Source organism: Protopterus annectens, chromosome 15.part0, assembly GCF_019279795.1.
Source record: "Protopterus annectens isolate FY-2018-M chromosome 15.part0, PAN1.0, whole genome shotgun sequence".
NCBI classification, from domain to species: domain Eukaryota; kingdom Metazoa; phylum Chordata; order Ceratodontiformes; family Protopteridae; genus Protopterus; species Protopterus annectens.
This window is the reverse complement of record NC_056749.1, coordinates 471,848,415-471,867,567: the sequence shown is the minus strand read 5'-3', so window position 1 is coordinate 471,867,567 and position 19,153 is coordinate 471,848,415. Positions and strand designations below refer to the sequence as shown.

At 40.8% G+C, this 19,153-nt stretch overlaps 1 protein-coding gene across 4 annotated transcripts in view; it reads left to right on the top strand.

Annotated features, from left to right (window-relative positions):
• Positions 1-19,153, top strand: part of COL4A5 (collagen type IV alpha 5 chain) — a 3,591,008-nt gene that overhangs the window by 2,986,281 nt on the left and 585,574 nt on the right. The window lies entirely within an intron of this gene.

Genomic DNA, 19,153 nt, shown 5'->3' with positions numbered 1-19,153 from the left:
AGACTCAGCAGAACACCAAGTCCTTTTTCTTCATGTGTAGTGCATGTAACTTTGAGAACAATGAATTTGAGGATAACTCTTGAGTTTCACTGACCTCGTAGAAAATGAAGTTCAGGAAGCTTGCCCTGTGTAGAAATGGATGCCTTTATTTTTTGCTGTAGTTGACCACTGGGTAGTGGACTGCATGGCTTATTTGTTGTCTAGCACAGTGAAGCAAAACTTGACACACTGTCATGAATCCTTTAAAACAGTTTTGAAGATAAAATCCAAAGCCATTTCCTGGAATACCTAGATCTGTCAGAAATGCTTAGGGTGATGATCCAATGAATTCACACCTTATAAGGCCAGTTCAGGCAGTGTAGAGAGAACCCAATGATGACCCTTTGCTTTCTTGCAAGGAAATTAAAGAGCACTTGCCATGGAAGGAGATTTGTTCTTAGTTAAACATACTTATGGCACTACCTACAGGGTTTAGAGTGATTTAAGAAAGGTGAAAGGGTACTAAGGGGAACGTTTGTGAGATGTGCCTCCTAATGAGGAGTACAGGATGTTGAATAATTTTGGCAAAATATTCAACATCAGCTTAAGCATCGAAGGACAGTCTCTCCCCCTTACCAGGTTATTCTGCCACCTTTTAAAAGTTATGTTGGTCACAATGCGCACAGTGGGAGATGGTGATGCTAAGCTGCTGCAGCTGCCTGCAAACTCGTACACACTAATAACAATATTTTAAGTGATTCGTGACAAAACAGATATTCAAGCCGGATCTGTGGCCTTTGTCCCAGATCCTAAACTTTTATATCACCAACAGCAGTAGTATGTAGTTCATTAAGGATCTGACCAGGTCAGAAAAGCTGTGCTGCTACCAGTTAAAAATGTAGAGTGCACTCAAGCCCTCTGACCAGATTTCAGTTTTGCCATCTGCCATATGTGCAGCTATTTATTTTAGAAATTTCTACCTTCACATCAAATGATGGATGGTCATATGAAATGCATGGTTAGTTTAGCTGTTTGAGCTGGGGCACAGTCAAGTTTTTATCCATGTTTCTAAATTAGTTTCACGGGTAGCCTATTTCCACATAGGCTGTAACTAGGCTAATGACCCAGGTGGCCTTTCTAAGCCTAGCTAAGTTTTCCTGAAAGAATAATGATGGCCAGTATCCAAATAGGACCTTGAGGGCCAAGCATTTATAAGCTATCTCTGTCCATAAGGGACATGGGTCCAGGTCTGGTGTAAATTTCGTGTTCCCCATCCACTGGTCTATGGCTGTGCTTAGACTCGATAATAGACAAACTCAGCTTCACATGGATGGGAAGCCTGTTCCATAGAAAGGGGCAGTCTTTGGGACACATGTCTGTCTCTCCAGCATGTTATATTTAAGTCCTAGACAAAATTCAAGTCCCTAGACCTTGTATTTCTGGTACTCTGACTTACAAATGTGTAGGAGGTTCATAAGTGTGGGGTTTGCACATGTCTTGTAAGCCAGGTATAGATCACCCCTCAGCAATCTATAGGAGACTGAGTAGAAAGGAAAGTACTTTAAGGCAATCTACATAAGGTAGGTTTGTTATGCCACTCATTCTTTTTGTAAGAAACCTCTGAGGGTGGTCTAGTTGCTGCATATGCCTGGTCAGGTACATACCAAAGGGAGCACTGTACTATATGATTGGTGTGATAATGGCAGAGTGCAGTGGGATAATGACCTCTTTGGACCTAGATGCCATATCCTTACTTGTAAGATGCACAACATAAAAGCATTTCCCTATCACTGTGGCCAGATGGTGGTGGAAGATAAGGCTACTGTCAAAGTGCATACCCAGAGATGCTTGATCACTGGTTCGACTCTTAGTGGCGTATTATCAACATGGTAATTAGCCAGGATGGCTGACTTACCAAACAATACAATTATGCATATCTTACCATTGAGTTTAAGACCATGGCTTTGGCACCATCTGTTAGTCAGAGGTAGACCTTCTTGAAGAATGCTAGTGTCTGCAGGGGAGTCAATGGTAACCCCCAGCTTTCAATCATCTGCAAACTTAGTCAGCCATAAACCTTCAGCATTTACCTCCATTTCAGGGAAAAGGATGCCAAAAAGGAGTGGGCCCAGTACCGAGCCCTGAGGGACTCTGCTAGTGTCTGCCCTCTTTGTGAGGTGGCCTTACCTATTTTGACCCCCCCCACCCCATCAGTGAGCCAGTTGGCTATCTAGCGGGTGATAAAACAGATTATACCTAAATTAGTGAACTTGTCTATAGTGCCTGAATACAGTACTGAATTAAAGTCCACTTTGCCTGAAATAGGTGATTTTGTGCTACAGGAACATGCTTATTTTTTTTTCTTGAGTTTTCTTTGTCTTTTAAAGATATGGAGACCTAAGGCCTATTCTTGGTCTACAAGACTGTCATCTAGCAATAGGTTGAAAATGCTGAACTTAGATGTTCATCATGTTTCACTGTTGCAGTCATTACAACTGGGTTATCCTGCTGGCAGGCTAATCGCAGTCGGCCTGAGTTCCAAAGTCTAGGCCCGGCGTCGGTTGCTGTCGCCTCCTCCCTGACGTCAGTGCACCAGAGGTATAAAAGATGCAGCAGACGCCATTTTCTTCAGTCTTTCTTGCCGTGCGGTGCCTGAAGCAAAAGCAGTTTGCAAGTGCCGGTTGGCAGACTCCTGAGATTTTCAAATTTGAATTTCAGATCCGAAGTCTTCATTAAAGCTAAGTACCCCATTGGGGAAACTTTTTTCTTGCTCCCGACTGATGTCAGAAAAAGTTAATAATTGTATTTCTTGTGGGAAGCAAATACCTCATAAGGATTTTCATTGTTACTGTATTCCTTGTCTAGGCCCTGACCATGACGTTGCTAGTTGTCGGTTTTGTGCTAGATTTAACCAATGCACTATTAAGCGTCGGTACGATTTTGCATCTCATTACTTTGGCAGAAGATTCAATTATATAATGCTGTCAAGAACACCCGTCTACCAGAGTTTATAAAAAGCGCAAAGAAAAAGAAAAAGACAGGCATCTGAGGTCCAAAACCAACGACGAGGCTTCCGCTAGGCCTGTCGCTGGTTCTCAGTGAGGCGCTTTCGCAGCCCCTGACGCCTGCTACCTCAGAGCCACAGGCCGCTTCCGACTCCCACGTGGAGCTGACTAGGCCACTGGAAACTCAAGGTATTGGACACTCGGAAACTATTCCCTCAGATGGGTCTGGAGCCGCTGAGCAGGCATCGGCTTCCGAGGGTGTTTTCAGGCCTACACAGTTAACCAACTTCAGCTTCAAAGGCTAAAGCAGCTCTAAAGACAAAGAAACAAGTACAGCATTCTCCTGGACAGGCCACCATGCGTAAAAAACAGATGCTTAAAATGGCCGAAGACTTAATTACCTTGATCAGGGGTTCCCATCCCCCTCCTGATAAGAGGCCTTGACAAGAGATACAATATGAATCTTCAGATCAGGTTTCCTTTTCCAGATTCCTCTTTGGAACAGGAATATTCTCTTCCTCCCTCTGAGGATTCTGATGCTGAAGAATCTATCCCTTCAGTCTCTCCTCCTGTGGATTATTCTTTTGGGGAGACCCTGCATACTATGAGGGAGCATTTCCACTGGGAGACACAAGATTACTCAGAATCCAAGAAAAGGCTCAGAGACTTCCTTTTATTACCTCAGCACAGGCCCCTTGTTATTCCTCTTGTTTTATACATTGTAGATGATGTATTTTCAGAGTCCAGTCTGTCTCCTGACTCTCTACCACCAGCTCCTGTTAAGCCAGACAGATACTACAGGGTTCCTGAGTCACATAAATTTCTTTATAAAAACCCTGCTGCTGACCCAGAAACTCTCAGGGTCCCAAAGGGGTCAAGGCTTCCACTGCAAGAAAAACCCTATCCCCTCTGATAGGGATTCAAGGGCCCTGGAAAGATTGGGGAAAAAGATTTATATTCCTGCTACCTTGGCTGTAAGATCTTTAAATTGCCAGTTTCATATGCTTAAATATCAGCAATATCTTATGTCACTGCTTAAACAGAAAATGTTGACAAATTCAGGAAGTGCAGAAAACAAAGAAATGCAGGATTTATTGCATGCAGCTGACCAAGTGGAAAAGCATACTTTGCAATGTGGTTTAGATTCTCTAGAGGCCTCCTGCAGGGCCGCTGTTACAGGATCAGTCATTAGGAGGCATGTTTGGTTAAAAGAACAGAATCTGCACGATGTTAAAGCAAAACTGTTAGATGGTCCTTTACAGCATGATACCTTGTTTGGTGTTAAAGCAGAAGAGGTGTTGAAGTAAATGGAGGACAAAGCTAATTGTATGCAAACAGTCAAGGATTTCTTGCAGGTACAGCCTCCCAGATTTAGCAGAACTGGCCTACAAAGAATTGGTCCTTTCCAGTGTCAGACAAGCCACAAAGAGGCAGATCACAGCCCCAAGGCTTATACAGGCCAAAAAAATGGGGTGCTTCTACCTCCAAAAGCAGAGGGGAAAAATCACAGCCATACAGGCAACAGTCTCAATGACTTTCCCCTGCCAGCACCAAGCACTTATTTTCTGACAGCTCCTTTGGGGGGAAACTAGCACTTTTTTCACAAAATTGGCACATGATCACCCAGGACAAATGGGTCTTAAATATTATATCACAAGGCTGCAGGTTCCACTTTCACACCCTGCCAAGTCCAAACGGTATGCCAAACCTGCCACGCAATCAATGGGCAGAGGCACAAAAACAAGTTTCATCCCTCATGGACATGAGAGCCATTCAGCAAGTACCACAGCAAGAGCAGGGACTAGGATTTTACTCAAGGCTATTCTTGGTGCCCAGAAAGGACAAAGCCTGTAGACCAATACTGGACCTGTCTATTCTAAGCACATTCCTGGATATTCCAAAATTTAAAATGTTAACTCTGCAGCAGCTTCTGCCCATGCTGGGCAAGAAGGCTTGGTTTGTGACTTTAGACCTAAAAGAGGCATACCTGCATGTCCCAATCAGACAATCATGCAGAAGATACCTCAGATTTATAGCTGGCTCAATGCACTACCAATTCTCTGCACTGCCCTTTGACTTATCTACTGCGCCCAGGGTCTTCACAAAATGCCTGGCACCAGTAATTGCATTTTGCAGACAAAGAGGAATACAAATATATCCTTACTTGGACGACTGCCTTATTCAAGCAGAGAACAAGGACATTCTACTACAGCATCTGGTGTTTCTGAAAAGATTGCCAACAGGTCTAAGGTACACAGTAAATGAAAAGAAATCAAAACTCGCACCCTCTCAAGAGATAATATTCCTGGGTGCAAGCTTAAATACAACTGCCCAGATGGCTTCTATCACGCAAGACAAACACAGTCAACTGACTACTTATTTCAAAATGTTGGCAACAAAGACCCAGTTATCTGCAAGAAAAATTCTGCAGGCTTTGGGCTTCATGGCATCCTGCATTCTGCTCATTCCATATGCAAGACTGCATATGAGGAAACTTCAATGGTATCTAAAAAGTGTTTGGACTCAACACTGCCACAGCCTGGAAACAATAATTACCTTCATTCCCTGCCTGCAACAGGAGTTTCGATGGTGGGCAAAAGCCTGTCACCACAACACGGGACAGCCATTCACCTTACCCACAGCCAGGCAGACATTAACAACAGATGCATCAGATTATGCCTGGGGGGCCCATATGGCAGGAAGATGTATTCAGGGCACATGATCCACAAGTCAAATGCATCTACATATCAATCAAAAAGACATGCTAGCTGTTCAGAATGCCCTGACAGCCTTCAAGGATCTACTTCATCCAGGACAACTACTGATAAAGACGGACAATACTACAGTCATGTGGTACATAAACAAGCAGGGAGGCACACATTCCTACCCCCTCTGCAGACTAGCCATGAACTTGTGGGGCACAGCATTGACTTACCAAGTACATCTGCAAGCACAATTCCTGCCAGGAGGGACAAATACTCTGGCAGATGAACTAAGCAGAAACCTAATGGATCCCCACGAGTGGAAATTGGATCCACAAGTCTTCAGCATGATAACAAGGAAATGGGATGCCCGGACATAGACCTGTTTGCCTCCCCTCACAACTGCCAACTACAGAGATTCTGCACAAGGACTTATCACAAGCAAGCATGGAAAGTGGATGCTCTATCTTTCAGCTGGAAAAACCTAACAGTATATGCCTTTCCTCCTCTGCCTCTCCTCCCCAAGGTACTACTCAAGGTTTGACAAGAGAAGCCAAAAATGATACTGATTGCCCCAGATTGGCCACACCAGCACTGGTACCCAATCCTAAAGAGCTTGTCTCAATGCCCAGCTTGGACATTACCTCAAATTCCTCACTTACTGACCCAACAAGACAGTCAGATACTACACAGCCAACTCAGGTCCTTAAACTTGGCAGCATGGCAGATAATGTAGCCATTCAAGACACACCTCTCTCTAAAGCAGTGATGGATGTTATTTTGGAGGCCAGGAGGCCTAGCACCAGAAAATCATATGCAGAAAAATGGAAGAGATTCTGTGCTTGGAACCAGGCACAAGGTATTGACATGACTGTTCCAAATATTCCTCAGATTTTGCAACACTTAACTGAGATGCTGGATAAAGGCCTTTCCTTTTCATCAATTAAAATTCATGCTTCTGCCATTTCAACTTATTACAATACAGAACCACCTATTTTTTCTCATCCATTACTGAGGCAGTATCTCAGAGGAGCCAAAAACATAAGACCTCCAAGGAGAGCATCAATACCTGCATGGGACCTCAACTATGTCTTGGATAAACTCACACTGCCTCCATTTTAGCCAGCCTCTGCAGCTGATATAAAATTCTTATCCTGGAAAACAGCTCTGCTCCTAGCAATAACCTCCGCTAGACGAGTCTCAGAGTTACAGGCACTCATGGCTGTGGAACCTTTTATCTTTTTCCATCCTGACAGGGTTTGTCTGAGGACAAACCCTACATTTATGCCTAAGGTAGTGTCCAGTGTGGCCCTTAACCAAGCAATTAATTTGCCTACCTTTTATCCAAACCCACAGAATAAGGGTGAGAGACTTCTGCATTCTTTGGTCATTCACAGGCAGCTACGCTTCTACTTGGACAGAACCAAAGCTTTCAAAAAGACTGAACAACTTCTAGTGGCATATGCTGCAGGATCACAAGGAAAGCCTATCTCAAAGCAGACCATTTCAAAGTGGATAGGCCACTGCATTCGTTTCTGCTATTTACAGCATGGCAAATCAGAGCCTAAGGGCATTAGGCCACATTCAACCAGAGCAGCAGCCACTTCAGCAGCCTTCCTCAGGGGAGTACCAACCAAAGACATCTTAGAGGCTGCAACTTGGAGTTCAGTGCATACTTTTACAAAGCACTATCATTTACCTCTCTACTCTAAATCCAGGGCAGACTTTGCCACTGCAGTTCTGCAGGGCCTGATAGCCTCTCCTAATCCTATTTAGCACCAGCCTCCCAACCTTAGCTTTGGGATTCAACCCAAATGTAATGACTGCAACAGTGAAACGCGATGAACATAGTACAGTTGTGTACCTACCATAAATGTATATGTTCGAGTATATTCACTGTTGCAGTCCAGGTTACCCTCTCACCATCCCCCTTTTTCTTTGCTGGGACTTATCTGTACTTCTCTGTTCTATACAACCTATGTGGTGTATTTGCTTGTAGATGAAGGAAAAGTTGTTTTTTGTGCATACATGCTTATTGGCATAATTTAGCCTACCATTTTAGGGGCACCTGACATCTGGGGCAAGAAAAACTGAAGAAAATGGCATCGGCTGCATCTTTTATACCCCTGGCGCACTGATGTCATGGAGGAGGCGACAGCAACCGACGTCGGACCTAGACTTTAGAACTCGGGTCGACTGCGGGTAGCCTGCAAGCAGGATAACCCAATTGTAATGACTGCAACAGTGAATACACTCGAACATCTACATTTATGGTAGGTACACAACTGTACTCTCCTGTAGCAGTTTGGTCCAAAGTGGTTTTGTGCCTTTCATATGCAGGATGCATATGATCTCATCTTAATTTGCATTTCCCATCACATTTTCCTTGTATTCAGGCTGGGCACTTCTAGTTTTCGTCATTGTCTTTGTGGATTAACATTGCTTTAGGTACTAAAAGGTACCTTATGTAAGGATGACATTACGTCTTCTCATATGTAGACAGCTGGTATATGTCAAAGTTGAGGGAAGATCTGTTGATCAGAATTCAGGAACTATGGACTTTTACTTTCTTGGAATTTCAGTCCGTTTTCAAAATTCATCTGATCTAAGCCTTACAGCATCACTTTCTTTGGGGTAGGATTGGTCTTCATAGTGAGCAGTATGTTTCTAACCCTTAGCAGGTTACTGTCTCTCAGGGTAAGTCTCAATCAGGTCAGGAATGTTTTCCTAAACCCAGGCCAAGATATCCTTATATGTTTTTTATTGTAGCAATTCATTTTGTCAGGCTTCACAAGAGGAACATTTAGTGGTTCCTGATTTTCTGGTAGAACTAGCATTTTTGCTCATGGATATCCTGGTTATAATGGGTTCAGGAACTTTTGTTGGGCCACCTGAAAAAGGCAACTTCCTTTGTCATGGATGTTTCTCACATAGGAGGGAGAGCCCAGTTCAAGATCTGAAATGTACAGCACAGCTGTATTAAGTTTAGATATGAATAATCTTAAGCCCAAAACTGTTTGAATGGCTCTTTAAACCTCTTTCCATCCTGGAAAAAAAAAACACTGCAGTTAAGTAGGATACTGTAGTGATGATGTGCTACATCATCAAGCAACAAAATACAATGTCCTTTCCGTTATGCTGGAAGGTAGTGTTATTGTGGAAATGTGTGGTGGCAGATGAGTTGGCAATGACTGTGCACCACTTGTCTGTTCTCTAGAATGGCCTGTCATGCTTAATCAGTTACATTTTGAGGCCTTCAAGTGGAAGTTTTTTTTTATTTTGCCTCACTTGTTCCACAGAATGGCTTTTTTACAATGGCTTCCATTTTTTGGTTACAGTGCCCCTTAAACTGAAATAGAGGCTCATCTGCATAACTGCATAACCCCCCCACACCATTCCATTGCTTTCAGAGCATTGTGCTGAAATGCAGGGAGGGGAGGAGGATGATGATCATAGCACCTTCCTGGCCACAGCAAATTTAGTTCTCTCTCCTCAATCAGGTGTCTCGTGCAAATTGTTGAATTACTGGAAGAAGTTTAATGGAGACCAAGAGAACAGCCTGGAAGCCACATTATTACCAAAATAAAAACTAAGTACTGACCGAGCATGTGCCGTCTTTTTAATACACTTGTACATGGTTATGATTTTGTAGGGCTTATGAGTGTAGCTCAGTATGCGTTACTTTCTTTTTTACATTACACCTATTTAATAACTCAGTGAGGTAGAATGGCATTTCACAGTCTGTACACTACTTTCCATTGATGAGGTAGCTTATTTAACACTGGTGGGCTCCTCAAAGGTGCTCTTTTCAGAGCTGCCCAAGACTGTTTTGTTTAAGTTAACATCCTAATTCAGAGACCTCTGAATGACGCTCTTTTGGAGAGAATTTGAGCTATGTTCACTTCACTTTTCTCTGACATTTTGCGGTCTCAGACCTGGTATACATGTGTGGCAGGAGCGGGGGGTTTTCCCCTAAAATACTTAATTTGGTTTCTTGAGAACATTCTTGTGGCTGTGTTTACTGCCCTTGGGCTGTTGAGTACAAAGGAAAAAATGTTAGCCATTCAGCTACTGTCTTGCTTTTGGAGTATGCACAAGGAAACTGCATTCTTCAAAAACAGGACTCCTGGTGAATGTAATTTGCCTGAGAACTATGTACTTGTTGCCCATTTTTGTAGTTTTTTGCAAGTGTAAAGTTTATTTTTTAATTTTACAAGGCAGATTACTTAATTGTGTTTATTCCAAGTAAAAAAAAAAAATCAGTTTTAAATGCTTGCAGCTTGTGGTCTATTAGCCAAATAGTGTTTGTTTTGAACTGGTGTGATCTAAGATTTTGGCTTTCATTTTTGGAGAGTTGCCTACTGATCAAGTTATTGCTGCCACAACTGATGTATATATTGGTTGCTTATTTTAAAGGTAAACAGTAATTGTGTTTGTGTGTGCCAAACTGGACTAGCCGACGGCAGCATTACTGCAAAGACAAGGAAAGGTTTGAGAGTTCTAGAGAGATGATATTAACTGTCCCTGGAAAGTAACGTGTGCAAGTGGGTGCGTGTGTGCATTTGCATAAAGTAATCTTCGACATTTCAATTATTGTTGGTAAGATTTCACTGGAAGGCACTGGGCTGTGTGAAGCCCTATGGATGACTGGTTATAATTCTGACCTGCTGCTGTATGGTCTTAATTTAATTGGGTGTGGCAGGTATTAGCTATTATCCAAGCTAGCAGTGCTTTTCCATATGCTTTTAATTGCATATTAATCTATCAAAATGGTGTGGATCATGGAAACATAGTCCCTATGACATAAGACCTGGTGGCAGGAAGTATGATTATATGCCCATTCATCTTAGTTTGCCTTTTTTCTGTATTAACATTTCAAATGGTGGAAAACGTTACATTTAGGGTAAAATACATGATGCTTTTAATTATAGTTTTATAAAAGCAACAAATTACTTATTCAGCACCCATGAGAAAAAAGTACAGCTCTAAATGTTTACTCTGAACGGACTCAAATGACATTTGCGTTAGGGAGGCTATGAATTTATAATAAAGTAACAGCTTGAAAGTAAAACATGGGTTGTGTCTTTGTATTTCTAAAAATACAACTGACACTAGCTTTGATTCCTCTTGTACATACACTGTTCCAATGGAATGTTCCCCTTCTGAGAGAATACACCACCTTTGACTATGAAGTTGCCAACAGTTATAGTAATGTATTTAATCTTTTTTCTTTTAGAGACATATACAGCTCCCTCCAATAAAATACATCAATGATCATTTAACAATGGATCATTTAAATTCCCTTTGCTTTTACTTATGACCCCCCACCCCAAAAATAGGCACATTCTGTACATTTCTGATTGATAAGAAAATGAAAGCTATAGGTTTCATCTTTCTGCCAAGGAGTGCAAACACTGGCCCCTGACGAGCCACATCACTGATCATGCAACTTTGTGTACTTTCACAAACAGCATACCTACTAACCACCATCTTTAAAGATAGGCACTGTATGTGTAAAGCTGCAGTGGTTTTGCTAAGGAATGTGAAAGAAATGGCGAGCACAGTTATCCATATCAACTTGTTGCCCTCAGTCACATATGCACTAGTCCCCAAACAAACCATTTCAGTGTTTCCCTTCAAAAAGATTATGCAATTGTCCTCAAGTTTCACTCAGATTATCCCTCCAATAAGATATTCTGCACAGATTCCTGGTGTAATACTGTGAGTGAAATGAAAGGAACAGGGGCCTCAGGAATGTTTTTCACCTGGTTGCTCATTACCATAAACACATACAGAGCCCCTAGACAAGCAATATCAATGATCTTTCAACAGTAATCATGTAACTGCCCTATACTTTTACATACAGTCTGTCTCTCTTTCCACTATTTTAATATTAGATCATAATGAAATTGAAACAGCAAATGGCCAAAGTACAGTATTTCATATTTTTGCTTTCAGACATATGTACACTGCCCCCACCTTTACCCCCCATCAAGCCATATCAATGATCATTTCACTCTGATCATGCAACTGCTTTTTGTTTTTATTCACAGAGGCAACTACTTTTTTTGACCACCTCATATGTCTGATTCCCCAACAAAGTGAAAGAAATAATGGACAAAGTAATGCATTTGAACTTGTTGCTCCATCCAGTCCTTTGACTCTGACCGCTGCAACAAATAAAACAAAATGAGTGGGTAATGTTTTAGGCAGTTTGCACCATCACTGTTGCCCACATAAACATCTGATGTCCTGCCAGTACAGCAAGAGAAAATCATTCCTAGAGATTAGGACATTTGGTCAAATGATGAGAGATCAGCAAGCAAGCACTGAGCTCAGTCACTATTTTTTTTTTTTTGCAACTAATCTTAGATACATACCCTGTATAGTAACAGGATATTGACTGGCTAGCCACGTCCAATTACTGTAAGTCACGCACTAGATTTAATGCAAACAAGTGATAAAACCAAGACTAGTCAGTACCTGCAATACTGGGACAGTGCTGTGATACTGGGTATTCTTGGCATCCACAATTAAGACACAACCTGACCATTTTTGTATTATCAGTGATCATGATCAATGATATAAAATTCCATCTCGGGGCCCTGATAGGCGTACTCCAGACAGACACCAACCTGGCTAACAGGAAAAAACAATCCTCCTACTTAAGAGTAAATCTGCAAGCTATCCTAAAAACTACAGACAAATAACTTGCCTTCTGATGACGTATAAATTATATACTGGAAATGCTGCTGACAGAGTTTATAGTCGTTTAGAAGAAAACTCAATCATTGCAATAGAACAAAAGGGTAACAAAAGAAAGGATCAAATGGAACACAGGATAATTTATGGTTAAAGTCATAATGTAGAACTGTAAAAAGGGAAAGAATCCAAGTACGGCATGGATACACTACAAAAAAGCATTTGACAGTTTTCCACATTCATGAATAAAAGAGTGCTTAAAATGTGCAAGATACACCCTACATTAATCAATTACATTACAGTGACCATGAAACAGTGGCAAACCACTTTGCAGTTAAGCCATGATAAAGGACAAATTATTATTCCAGGGATAAAAGTTCTAAGCGGAATACTCCAAGGAGACTCTCCATCACCACTACTTTTTTGTCTTGCCCTTAACCTATTAAGCTGTTTGCTTAAGTGATTAGGTCATGGCTTTAGTTTGGCTTCCAGAAACGAAGTTTAAAGACTTTTCATCTTTTTGTGGATAATTTAAAACTGTGTAGTTCATCAGATGAGGAACTGAAAGCACAACTGTAAGTGGTCAAAACTTTTTCAGATGATATAAGTATGTCATTTGGTCTTGATAAATGTGCAAAAGCAACTTTAAAAGCAGGAAAGCTGCAGAACCAAGAAAACATTAGCCTGGGACAGGAATGTGATATGAAAGAAAAAAAAACTTGAGTAAGAGGGTGTGTGTAAATATTTGGGAATTGATGAAGGATCAACAGTAAAACATGAACAAATGTAAATAAAACTTAAGGAATATTTTAGAAGACTACAATTATTCTGGAAGCAGCACTGACATCTAGGAACAAAGTCCAAGCTATAAACCAATTTGCTCTTCCTGTCCTTACTATTTTGGAGGGATTGACTGACCCCAAAAGGTGGACTGGTTGGACAGGAAAACAAGAAAGATGGTTCTTGCTTATCAAATGATTTATAATAAGTGTACACCAAGACTATATATTTCCCATTCTGAAGGCGGTATGGGCCTCCTCAAAATTGATTACATGTATAGATATGCAATTGTAAGACTGTGTGTGTGTGTGTGTATATATATATATATATATATATATATATATATATATATATATAAATAAAGATCCAAGCATAGTGAAAGTTTTAAAACATGAGTAGAATAAGTCTAACATGATTTCCCTGCTTTTAAGTCCAAAAACAACACACAAACCAGGAATAACAAGAAGGGCAGTGAATACTTCGGAGTTGATACCCAAAAACAATTTTATTAAACCAATGTTAAACGCGTTCGTTCTTGGTAAACTAGGACTTCATCAGATCATCAAACATTAAAAAGACACCCATTTATACAGTTCATCTCATTGAGATTAAGATCGACTTACTGACCATCAATCAATAAAATCAATAAATCACCATGATGACAGTTAAACTAGAAAAATCACGATCCTGTCTTTTTAACATATAATCTATTGTAAAAGATTCTTAAAAAAACATTTACTCTCCATTATGTACAAAATACTGTTCCCAAATTTAACAACCATACTAAATAAATGCACACACATATATATATATATATATATATATATATATATATAATTAAACTAACACTAGAACAATAACTTAAAACATAAAACTTTGTTAATGTAAAAATAATGTGGCTCTCAGTTTTAAAAAGCTAGTCAAGAAATGGTCTCATTCAGTCTAGGATATATAGTAGCATTGGTCTAACTGTCATCCAAGCTCCTGTAGTTCTAAAACATCATCCACTGGTCTCACTCTCTATCTTAAGTCAACCTGGTCAATAATTATAAATTTAAATCTAGGAGATGGATTTTTTTTCTATATGCTTGTACAGTGCATTCTTTACTTCTTTTCTATTTATATCATAAAGATGTTGATAAACTCTTCCTCAAGCTAAGCTTGGTTTTGCCTACGTAAAATGCACAACACTAACACAGGGTCAGGTATACCAATCCCTTGCTCCCACAATAAAATTTCTTTGCAATATTAATTTGGCCATAACCTTCCAAAACTACTGACACTCCTTCCCCAATATAAGGGCACTGGGAACAATGACTTCCTTGCTTAGCAGAAGCATATTGGTGTCAAGAGAGAATGGAAATCAAACCAGAAGTAGATTTTAAAAAAAAAAAAAAGGGGGGGGGGGAGGAAGTGAATTTGCCAAAAAACGAAAGAATATAAGATCAGATGAGAAGGCAAGAAATGTGGAAAATGCATAAATATAGCTGCAAATATAGAAAACTTTTGGAACAACCTCGGGTTGATCAACATGAAACATAAATGGGGTTCTAGTTTACATAACCGACAGCTGCTTTCACCGACAACGAATTGCGAGCGCCAGAAGATCGACAATCCGGAAGACCGACGCTATGGATCAAAACACTGACGCAGAGGATAGTAACTTGGAAAAAGGCTGTGTAAGTATGTGGTGGTGACGGACGTTAGGGTGCGAGTAAGGTAAGTGTGGATATTGACGGTCTGTGGGGATAGGGGTGGGTTTACTGATTTAGGGTCAGTGCGCGGGTTAGGTAAATGTGCGGTAGTGATAGTTTGGGTTAGGGACGGGTTAAGTGAGTTAGGGTTAGGGCCCGTGTTAGGTAAGTGTGCGGTAGTAGTATTTTTTGGGTTAGGGGCGGGTTAAGTGAGTTAGGGTTAGGCCGGGTTAGCTGAGTGTGCGATAGTGATGGACCTTAGGGTAAGGGTTTGGGTTAGGGTTGTAGATAGTTGTGTATGTGAGGTTTAAGTGTGGGTTTGTGAGGATTTTGGTGTGCTTGTGTTGTGTGTGTGGTTTTTGGACAGGGGATGTGTTTTGTTAGTTGATTGTTGTTATTGTGGTGTGTGCAGCGTGTGAGGTTTCGTGTTTGTGGACCATCGGTTATTTGTTTGTCGGGCATGTGAGGTTTCATGTTTATGGTTTGTCGATTATGTGGTGTCGATGTTTGCGTTGTCGGTGTTTTGCAGTGTCGGTTATGTAAACTAGATCCATAAATGGATAAATACAGCTGCAACTATAGAAAACTAATGGAACAACCTCATGTTGACCAGGATCAAATGCAGGAATGGTTAAGGAGAGATGAATAAAAAGGTTAATATTGGCAGCCCAAGATAGTGGACTATGTACATGCTGGTTTACAAAGTTCATTGAACATGTGGGAGAAATGGACAAATGTAGGTTTTATAAAATGGAATTGGAAACAGTCACGCATCTAGTTGCTGGTTGTGATATACTAATGACAGAAGGATTGTATACTGAAAGGCGTAATAATGTGGCTAGAGTGTTGCATTGGGGATTATGCAAACATTATAATACTGAAGTAGCTGAAAAACATTGAAAACATGAGCCACAAAGTATTATAGAAAATGAAGTTTATATCACATGGGATCACCCATTATCAACAGTTTAAATAAAAAACAGAGGTGAGAAACCCAGATGTACTAGTCCATGAAAAAAAGACAAAAGTAGCATTGATCACTGAAACTGATACACCCAGTGACTACAGTAGCTGATGTAGAGAGAGACACAAAATCATAAAATACTACGATTTTCAGGTGGAAACGAGGGCAATATGGAAGAAAGATACACAAGAATTTACAGTGATTTTATTTATATTACATTTCTTTACTGGGAAAGTCTGACTGGACGAAATTGTCCTTTTTCAGGATAAGCAGAGGCCTATCATGCTTAGAGGAGTTATCGATACATGTAAATCCATATGAATTGCAGGAGTCATTACTGGGCACATTGCGGGTACTATGAAGAGCACTTCTGGCCAACATCAAAGACTGAAACAATACTAATTTCATGAATTTTACTCATACATTGACGACTTAGGAATAGGGTCCATTCCTGTCATTATATTAGAAACCCATAAGACTTGGCGAAAATTTAAAAAAAAAGGATAAAGCCATTTAAGTGTTTTCTTGTAATTTTGAAACCGTAAGTCCTGTAACTTTTTGAAAACCTCCAAGTTCTCTGCCCAGTGTATATTTATTGGTAAGGATTCCACAACCTTACAGTCCTGTGATAGAAAAAAAAAGAGCACTTAAGGTTCCAGATGAAGGTAGGTTGACTATTAAAAGTGTCGTTTCTAGTAGAAGCATTTTGACTGATAAAGTAAATTCCCAGTGTAGCAGCCATAAATTCCATATTTCAGAAATTATAAACTAAAATGAAGTCCCTTCCTAGTAATCTGTAATCAGAAGATTACAAAGGCAGCTGTTCAAGCCTTCTTCTATACAAGAGCCGACCAATCCCTAATATTTTCTTTGCATACATCTTATATATTTTCAAGTCTTCTCAAGTATGAAAGCTTGAAAACGCAGAAGGGCCCACCATATTCCATATTGTACCAAACAGCCATAGCAAATAATGGGATCAAAACTTTTTTGTCCCTGCTGGTAACATAGTGCAGGATATCTGTAATCAATCTATAACACCTTTTTTATAATTAATTGATGTGCTCATCAAATTTTAAAAGCAATACTAAAACTAATACTCCAGGATTCCTTACCTGGATAACCACACAGTGTGTACTTGTATAGGGCATATGGATACATTAGGTTACAATTTCCATAGTGCATCACTATGCATTTTTGTCGTTAAACCTTTCACATACATGTTGAAATTCAGATTCATGAAGTCTTAGCTTAAGACCTTCTGACGACATCATTTATCTTCTTACTATTGATGCTTGATTAGACATGGCCATCGATATTCTTTTACTTAGGCTTGAATATGGACAGCCCATCACTGCCCTAGGTTCATTACAATATGTCACACAGCTTCAAAAAGCTGAAAATCAAATCATATTCACTAATCTCTCCAGTAAATATGAACACTGTTTTATGACACTTAGTAAAGGAAAATGGCCATCAGTAAAGGGACAGGTCCTCACTTCTCCTTAGTATTCTCACCTATAAACTTCTTTAAAAAGTTCCTGTTCTCCTATGCTCACAAATTATGCATCAAAACATTTAGCTACTCCCTTAGGAATTCTAACTTTCTTCTTTCCAGGCCTTAATTTACCCTCACTACCTGTGAAAGTTCATTTTATAAACTTTCTTCGGCTTGCTAGAACTCTCTTCTTGAACCTGTCAAGAAAGCTAAAAATCGTATTTCTTTCAAGAAGGCTCTCTGGTGTTCTTCATGTTTCACTGTTGCAGTCATCACATTTGGGTTACCCCTACCAGGGTAGCCCTTGGCTGGCATGAATACCAAAGACTTAGAATTTCTGCGTTGGAAGGCATCCAACGCCATTACATCAGTCTTTCTAGCCGTGGAGCCCAAAGCAGAAGCAGTTTGCATGAGAGCTGGTCGGCTGCTACCTGAGTTTCGTTTCCGAATTGAAGTTGAAGTCTTTGATAGCCAAGTACCCTGTTGGGGATCCTTTTTTCTTGCACTAACCGATATCAGAAAATGTTAATAATTGTCTCGCCTGTGGAAAACAAATACCACACTGGGACTTCCACTCTTGCTGTGTCACTTGGCTAGCCCCAGACCACAACGTCCCTCGTTGTTGCTTCTGTGCTTTAATGCCAGAACTATTCATCGTTGGACCCTTATTGTAGCCAGATATTTCCATTTACAGTGCTTGAATTCTGATATGGCTTCGGTAAGCCATCAGACAGCAGATCTTCCAAAAAAAGTAAAGATTAAGACAGAAATAGACCGCACAGGACCAAACCTTCTGACGATGCTTCTGTTAAGCTGGTCATCAGTCCTCAAACTCAGTGAGGTGCTTTCACAGCCTCTGATGCCTGCTTCAGTTAATTCACAGGCTACTACTGAGACCCTTTTGGAGTCCGGTATGCCGCAGAACTCTTCTTCATCTAAGGATCCTGTGGTCGTCTCTGTTGGATGCGTCTGGCACCGGGTTCCGAGGAAGTCCTTCGCAACACCGAATCCCGGCATAAACATTCTTTCATGGCTACCATTCTTTCAAAAACAAGAGTTCTTTAGGCCCCAGGTGTCGAACCACACCCAAGAAACAGACTACCTATTCTTAGGTGCCTGCTCCCTTGCCTCATTCTCATATGCTTAAAATGGCAGAAGACCTTATCATGCTGATTAGTGGTGGAAGCCAAGCCACTCCCTCAAATAGGAAGAGAGATCTGTCTCTAGTAGTTTTGTCTGAACAAGAGTCAGATGATTCCGATGCATCTGACTATGAAGACATGCAGCCGCTCTTCACTTGAGGATTCTGATGCAGAGTAATCCATTCCTTCAGCTTCTCCCGCAGAGGATTTTCCTTTGGGGAAACTCTGCATACCTTAATGGAGCATTTCCAATGGGAGAGTCAAGGTTACCCACAGTCTAAAAAGAGACACAGAGTTCCTGGACCTTCCACAACACAGGCCCTTAGCCATCCCCCCATTCCTAGATGTGGTGGATGATGTCTTTCTTGAATCCAGCTCGACTCCAGATGCCCTCCCCTCCTGCTCCCAGAAAACCAGACAGTTACTACAGAGTCCCTGACTCACACAAATATCTTTTTAAAAATCCAACAGCTGACCCTGAGGTCATTACTCAAGGGCCTAAAGGGATTAAAGCAACCTCAGCTAAGAATCCCACCCCCTCAGACAGGGATTCCCGTGCACTGGACAGATGGGGTAAAAAAAGTATACACCTCAGCTACTCTTGCTATCAGGGCACTAAATTGTCAGTTCCATATGCTTAAGTATCAGCAACATACCTTGGAACTCCTTAAACAAAAAAATTCCTCC